This window comes from Trichomycterus rosablanca, chromosome 6 (genome assembly GCF_030014385.1).
Source record: "Trichomycterus rosablanca isolate fTriRos1 chromosome 6, fTriRos1.hap1, whole genome shotgun sequence".
NCBI lineage: Eukaryota > Metazoa > Chordata > Actinopteri > Siluriformes > Trichomycteridae > Trichomycterus > Trichomycterus rosablanca.
Window position 1 is genome coordinate 13,860,995 of NC_085993.1, and position 8,643 is coordinate 13,869,637.

Below are 8,643 nucleotides of genomic sequence, written 5' to 3' on the forward strand. Positions count from 1 at the left end.
TCTACCTTTCTCTATCTCTCCTTCAGGACTCTTATTTATCTACCTCACTCTTACTCGATAACTATTGTCCATCTACCTCACTCCATCTCTCTTTTAGAACTCTTATTTATCTACCTCACTCTTACTCCATAACTATTGTCCATCTACCTCACTCCATCTCTCTTTTAGAACTCTTATTTATCTACCTCACTCTTACTCCATAACTATTGTCCATCTACCTCACTCCATCTCTCTTTTAGAACTCTTATTTATCTACCTCACTCTTACTCCATAACTATTGTCCATCTACCTCACTCCATCTCTCTTTTAGAACTCTTATTTATCTACCTCACTCTTACTCCATAACTATTGTCCATCTACCTCACTCCATCTCTCTTTTAGAACTCTTATTTATCTGCCTCACTCTTACTCCATAACTATTGTCCATCTACCTCACTGTATCTCTTTTAGAACTCTTATTTATCTACCTCACTCTTACTCCATAACTATTGTCCATCTACCTCACTCCATCTCTCTTTTAGAACTCTTATTTATCTACCTCACTCTTACTCGATAACTATTGTCCATCTACCTCACTCCATCTCTCTTTTAGAACTCTTATTTATCTACCTCACTCTTACTCCATAACTATTGTCCATCTACCTCACTCCATCTCTCTTTTAGAACTCTTATTTATCTACCTCACTCTTACTCCATAACTATTGTCCATCTACCTCACTGTATCTCTTTTAGAACTCTTATTTATCTACCTCACTCTTACTCCATAACTATTGTCCATCTACCTCACTGTATCTCTTTTAGAACTCTTATTTATCTACCTCACTCTTACTCCATAACTATTGTCCATCTACCTCACTGTATCTCTTTTAGAACTCTTATTTATCTACCTCACTCTTACTCCATCACTATTGTCCATCTACCTCACTCCATCTCTCTTTTAGAACTCTTATTTATCTACCTCACTCTTACTCCATAACTATTGTCCATCTACCTCACTCCATCTCTCTTTTAGAACTCTTATTTATCTACCTCACTCTTACTCCATAACTATTGTCCATCTACCTCACTCCATCTCTCTTTTAGAACTCTTATTTATCTGCCTCACTCTTACTCCATAACTATTGTCCATCTACCTCACTGTATCTCTTTTAGAACTCTTATTTATCTACCTCACTCTTACTCGATAACTATTGTCCATCTACCTCACTCCATCTCTCTTTTAGAACTCTTATTTATCTGCCTCACTCTTACTCCATAACTATTGTCCATCTACCTCACTGTATCTCTTTTAGAACTCTTATTTATCTACCTCACTCTTACTCGATAACTATTGTCCATCTACCTCACTCCATCTCTCTTTTAGAACTCTTATTTATCTACCTCACTCTTACTCGATAACTATTGTCCATCTACCTCACTCCATCTCTCTTTTAGAACTCTTATTTATCTACCTCACTCTTACTCGATAACTATTGTCCATCTACCTCACTGTATCTCTCTTTTAGAACTCTTATTTATCTACCTCACTCTTACTCCATAACTATTGTCCATCTACCTCACTCCATCTCTCTTTTAGAACTCTTATTTATCTACCTCACTCTTACTCCATAACTATTGTCCATCTACCTCACTCCATCTCTCTTTTAGAACTCTTATTTATCTACCTCACTCTTACTCCATAACTATTGTCCATCTACCTCACTGTATCTCTTTTAGAACTCTTATTTATCTACCTCACTCTTACTCGATAACTATTGTCCATCTACCTCACTGTATCTCTTTCAGAACTCTTATTTATCGACCTCATTCTTCCTTAAGAACTCTTATATATCCACCTTACTCTATCTCTCTATTTATCTTACTTACTCAGAACTCCTGTCTACCTTACTCCTCTAAAGAACTATTTCTATCAACCTCACTGTCTCTCCCTCAAATGCTCAAATTTATTCACTTTGCCTCCCTCCTTAACAACTTGTATCTATCTACCTCACACTTCCCTTATAATTCTTACCTACCTTACTCTGTCATTCCTTCGTAATTCTTATTTTTCACTCTCTTCCTTAAGAACTTATAGTGTGAGGCAGTATAACTGTTACTGCCTCACAATTTATCTCAAAAACTATTTCTATCTACCTCTCTCTCCCCATGTTACTCTCTCTTTTCTAAATACTTTTATTCATCTTACTTTTTTAAGTACTCATCTATCTACAATTTTTTCTACTCAAGAACTCTACCTCATCCTCTCTCTTCTTTAGTTTTATCTACCTCACTCTCTGATGTAAACACTCATCTAATTTCCCCTCTTCACCTCTAATTTTCTTCAAGCACTCATAAATCTACCTGTACTCTCTCTCTCTCTCTTAGTACTATAATCTGTCAACTTCATTCCCTCCTCAAGTCCTCGTATTTATTTACCTCATTCTCTTTGTAAGTATTATTATTTATGAACACTTCTCTATATACCCCCTCATTCTCTCAGCTGAAGTACACTTATCTATAAACCTTACTCTTTTTAAGTACTCTTATTATTCTAATGCTAATTATCTATTCTAATACTTTAATCTATTTACCTCTCTCCCCTAGTAGTCTTATTTATTTTTCTCTCTTCTCAATTACTCCTGTATATATGCCTCTCTATCTATCTCCTCATTCTGCTTTTCACAAGTGCATATTGATTTGAATACCAACAGGTTAAATGATCTCACATGCACCCTGATCTCAAATTTGCCTAAAAAAACCTTGTCTGACTTATACTGGTCTTTATAAAGACATGTTTGCTTTCTGACACTAATACTGATAGTCTACACGGCAGATGTTTGCTTCAATAGGATCCCACATGTTTTTAAAAGTGGATAATGCTGTACAATTTCAAGCTTACAACAAAGCAATCTCTCAGAAGAAAAAGCTGAAAACCAGAGCTGATGACATAATGATATCTGTTTCAGGATCACTCCACCTTTTTTCTTCCAGGATGCTCAGTGCTAGCATAACCAACTAGTCTGTTTGCTAGCATATGTCCCAGCCCATCTGTTAATGCCTAAAGTAACAGAGATTACTAACATGAATCCTGGCATGAAGCATTTAGGTTTCTTTCTTTTGCACAGCTATTCTAAAAAAACTTGATAGGCAATCAAAGAATATAATTAAATAGACAACTTAAGCCTTCTAAAGCCAAGTAAAATAGTATAACTGGTAAGTGTCATGTTTATCCTGCCTTGATCTACCATTAATTGTATAGCATATTATTATGATTATTGGAATAGCCATTATTGAAGTACATGCTAAATAACAAGTTGTTAAATAACTAAATAGATGGGATAATCCTTCTTGAGATAATACCTACACATGTAAGGAAGGATTTTGTCCTCACCATTATATAAAGGTAAGCATTATAAAGTCTCATTATTTCATAAGGTTCATTCATACAATGTTAATATTGTGATAAATGTAAATCCTCAGTTAATCCTCAGTTAGTCCTAAAGTTTATTTTTTTACACACACTAATGTAAGCCGTCAGCATCTTTATTTTTGCAGTGGTTAAAAATCTCTGGTTATGTATGCAAAACAGTTAAAAAAGAATACTTTGGTGGCATGTTTACCTGGATAATGTACAAGTTATTATAAGTGTTCATTTTTAAGCACAGATAAATATCTTAACATAAAATACTAAAAATCTTAAAAATAGGTGCACAGGTGATGCAGTGGTAAATTACATTAGCCCATTATCACCGGGATCCAGAGTTAAATGCCCCCGGGGGGGGGTGCAAGTGGGGGTGCAAGGCCCCTTAATGCTTTGGAGTCCTGTCCGGGGTGTTACAGCATTCCGCACAGTTATTTCAGGGAGGGGGGACTGGACCCATTGAGAACCTTACCATAAAAAAACTATGCCAAAACAAAAATGAAAATCTTGTTGTTATAGAGAAGCACTGAGAAGCACTGAAAATATACAGGACCATTTAAATCAACTGAACACACCTTTGATCTCGGTTCTGTTATTAAAAAGTAGAGAAAATTCGTTTTTTGTTTTTTTTAAAGGACAAACATGCCATTTTATAATTTTATATGTATTACCTTGGATTATTTTATAAAGAGAAAAATGCACAGGATATACATAAAATATGTGAAATAAAAGCTAAGAGTGGCCCAGTAATAAGTACTACCAAACAAAGTGTTGTACATAAAACCAAATCTGTGTGTGAGATTGTACTGTTATATTTTGTTCTTTTATATTGTGTAAAATGGGTCTTTATTGTGTAGCATACTTCTGTAAAAGACACATATGCTTAGGTATTAGGTATATAACTATTAAGGGAAAAAACTGTACATTTAAACCCAACTGAAAAAGACCCCCAAAAATTAATTTATGCGTGTACATAAATGATTTGTGCTCAACTCAGGTTTGGAATTTTCTGTTGTCTACTCACAGAAATCACAAAATAAATGTTTAGTTAATGAAGTAAATAAATAACAATTATTACTATTATTGCTTTTATTATTTTTATTGGGTGGCACGGTGGCTAAGTGGGTAGCACTGTCGCCTCACAGCAAGAAGGTCCTGAGTTTGATTCCCAGGTGGGGCAGTCTGGGTCCTTTCTGTGTGGAGTTTGCATGTTCTCCACGTGTCTGCGTGGGTTTCCTCCAGGTGCTCTGGTTTCCTCCCACAGTCCAAAGACATGCAAGTGAGATGAATTGGAGACACTAAATTGACCATGACTGTGTTCGATATAACCTTGTGAGAACTGATGAATCTTGTGTTATGAGTAACTACCGTTTCTGTCATGAATGTAACCAAAGTGTAAAACATGACGTTAAAATCCTAATAAACAAACAAACAATATTATTATTATTATTATTATTATTATTGGGCAGGAACTATTAAGTACAATAGCCCACTGCTGCCTGGGGATCCACAGTTTGAATCACAGAAGTGTGGCCAAAACAGCCTAGTCGTTGGGAGGTGCACCTTTTGTGCACTCTCAATGCCAGTTCCAAGGCAAAAATAGAAGGGTTGCATCAAAAAGGGCATCTGGCATAAAACTGTTTGAGTCTGGTATCCACACCAGATTCGCAGTGGCACCCACTAAATATGAGAGAAGCCAAAATAATAAAATTATTATTATGATTTATTATTATTATTATTATTATTAGTGTTGTTGTTATATAGTTTTTTGTTTATTGAAATCTGGAATTGGAATTGTTTATTGGAGTACCTGAGTCTGCCACACACACACACACACACACACACACACACACACACACACACACACACACACACACACACACACACACACACACACACACACACACACACACACACACACACACACACACACACACACACACACACACACACACACACACACACACACACACACACACACACACACACACACACACACACACACACACACACCCCCCCGAAGGTCGCTGCAGGTCATTAGTAGCACAGATGTGCAGGGAGTTTTGAGCTCTTACCAGTAAAAACTCAGTTATGCTCTGCACAGTTACACTGTACCAACAGACACTAACTCTTTCCTTTTTATTTTCATTATTTCTATCAAACACACGCACGCACGCACGCACGCGCACACACACACACACACACACACACACACACACACACACACACACACACACACACACACACAAATACACGCAGCTCTTCAGCGCCCTCTAGCGGAGTACTGGCACAGAGCTTTATCTAAGAAGACTGACAGGGAGGTGTGAGTGCATCTCAGTGGAAACACCCTATTAAGAATATATATTTTTTAAGAAAATCTTTAAATACAACAAACTGAAAGCACTTATTTATAAGTTAATTATTATTGTTATTTATTTATATATATTTTTTTTATTTTTAGTAATTGTCTAATTCACTATTTGTGGGTCTAACACCTACCCACCAACAGACTGGGTGCAAATCTATCGTGAAGCATTGTTACTGTTATCGCTCTCTCTTTCTCTCTCTCTCTCTCTCTCTCACACACACACACACACACACACACACACACACACACACACACACACACACACACACACACACACACACACACACTTATGGCAATTTTAGTAGCTCCACTTGGCCTGACTGCATGTCTTTGGACCTGTGGAGGGAACCACAGAACCCATGGAAAACCCAAGCGGACACAGGGAGAACATGCAAACTCCACACAGAAATGATCTTGACTGCCCAACCGGTGAATTGAACCCAGGCCCTTCTTGCTGTGAGGCGAAAGCGCTACCCACTTAACAAGTCAACAAGACTTTACACTTTATTTAATAAAATACAGTGTAAAACAATGAAGGTGACCATAACATAGAACAGTAGAATGAACACAAACACCATAAACCACTTCAGCATTCAGAATGTAGATTTAAAAGTGTCAGCAGTGAACAATTAATTTAAAGCTCTTTTCATTATTTACATACACCGATTAGGCATAACATTATGACCACCTCCTTGTTTCTACACTCACTGTCCATTTTATCAGCTCCACTTACCATATAGTAGCACTTTGTAGTTCTACAATTACTGACTGTAGTTCATCTGTTTCTCTACATACTATTTTAGCCTGCTTTCATTCTGTTCTTTAATGGTCAGGACCCCCACAGGACCACCATAGAGTAGGTATTATTGGGTGGTGGGTCATTCTCAGCACTGCAGTGACACTGAGTGGATAAGACACAGCAGCGCTGATGGAGTTTTTAAACACCTCACTGTCACTGCTGGACTGAGAATAGTCCACCAACCAAAAATATCCTGTCAACAGCACCCCATGGGCAGCGTCCTGTGATCACTGATGAAGGTCTAGAAGATGACCAACTCAAACAGCAGCAATAGATGAGCGACCGTCTCTGATTTTACATCTACAAGGTGGACAAACTAGGTAGGAGTGTCTAATAGAGTGGACAGTGAATGGACACGGTATTTAAAAACTCCAGCAGCGCTGCTGTGTCTTATCCACTCATACCAACACAACACACACTAACACACCACCACCATGTCAGTGTCACTGCAGTGCTGAGAATAATCCACCACCTAAATAATACCTACTCTGTAGTGGTCCTGACCATTGTACGTAGAACAGGGTGAAAGCAGGCTAAAAAGGTATGTAGAGAAACAGATGGACTACAGTCAGTAATTGTAGAACTACAAAGTGCTTCTATATGGTAAGTGGAGCTGATAAAATGGACAGTGAGTGTAGAAACAAGGAGGTGGTTTTAATGTTATGGCTGATCAGTGTATATTTACTATAGTATGTTAAATTATCATAATAACTATTATATTATGTTGGTAAAATTAGCAAATAATCAGACTAGAAGTTTTTTGGGGTTGTCGTGATTTTCTAATTAAAATTAGAAGTCCTTTTAAAAACAAAATGTTTTGTATTATGATGACTAATGTGAGCCAACTAAACCATGCAATCATTCAACAAAAATGTGTTTTTATTTATTTAATTGTTGTTTCAAATTAAATTTTTTGTTTCAGTCATTTTCCTTGAGTTCTAGTTTAATAAAGAAATTTGTAGCTGGTGGGGAGCGTGCGGGTGTTTATCCATTCCAGTGTTTTTCCTTTATGATTTCTTTTTGAAAGATGAGAATTTACAATGTTCTATGACATTGGTGGTAATAAAGATAAAACAAACTTATTTCTGCTAATATTGACATTAGTATATATGTATATATAAGTTTGGCTTTCTCTCTTTCTGTCCATCTCTCTTTTTCTTAGAAGGAACTTTTTTTTCGCAGAAATGAAGCAGCAATGGAACAAATGAGCGCAATTTTCTCACATCTATCTACGCCTGATGGAGCCCCACTTTCCTCCCGTCTGCTTTTCTGATTCAATGCACGCTTAGTCAAACACACTGAGAAGACAGACTTGAGAGTTAGTGGACTGAAGGTCTGATTCATGTTAGAAAAAAAAACACATGGGTTCACAATGACAATCCAAAACACTTTAATGCTGGTAACTTGCTGTAAGAGCAAACACCTCAATTTGTCCTTTCCAACATAAAGAGACAGAAATTGGGATTTGAGGGGGCTAGGGTGCTGTGAAGGGGGGTGGTGGTGATTATTGTAAGATCTCTAAGTAAACAGGAGATGCAGCTTAGAATGTTTTTTTATGTTGAAAGTTGAAATATGTGCTTACAAGCAGGATTAAAATTTCTACTAATTTTCTTGAAAACCCGGCCAGTAAACCAGAAACGGAGACGTTTTCTCTTACCTGTTTCATTCTTTTCTCAAAAATTCTAAAATTTGCATATAAAAATGACAGGATTCTTGACAATGAAATTTAATTGGCTGGGATGAGGGGGTAGATACGAGAACATCCAGATCCTTAAACTCCGTACCTATTAGCTGGGGTGGCATGGTGAAACCATTTGTAAAGTGGGGTCTTGAGGACATGAGTAAAATTTTCAGCTTCAGTCACTGTCTCTAGGAAGTTTAGCATGTTCTTGTTTTGTCAGCTTGGGTTTTCTGTAGTGTAAGTACAGCAGAGGTGTAGGTTATACATTTACAACTAAGGGTTTGGCAAACAGTAAACCACAATTATGACATTAAATCTTTAAATGTCTCAGGAAAAATAGGGAGTCAAAGTCACAAATTACTGCAAAAATAAAGGGACAAACTAAAACCTGCTTC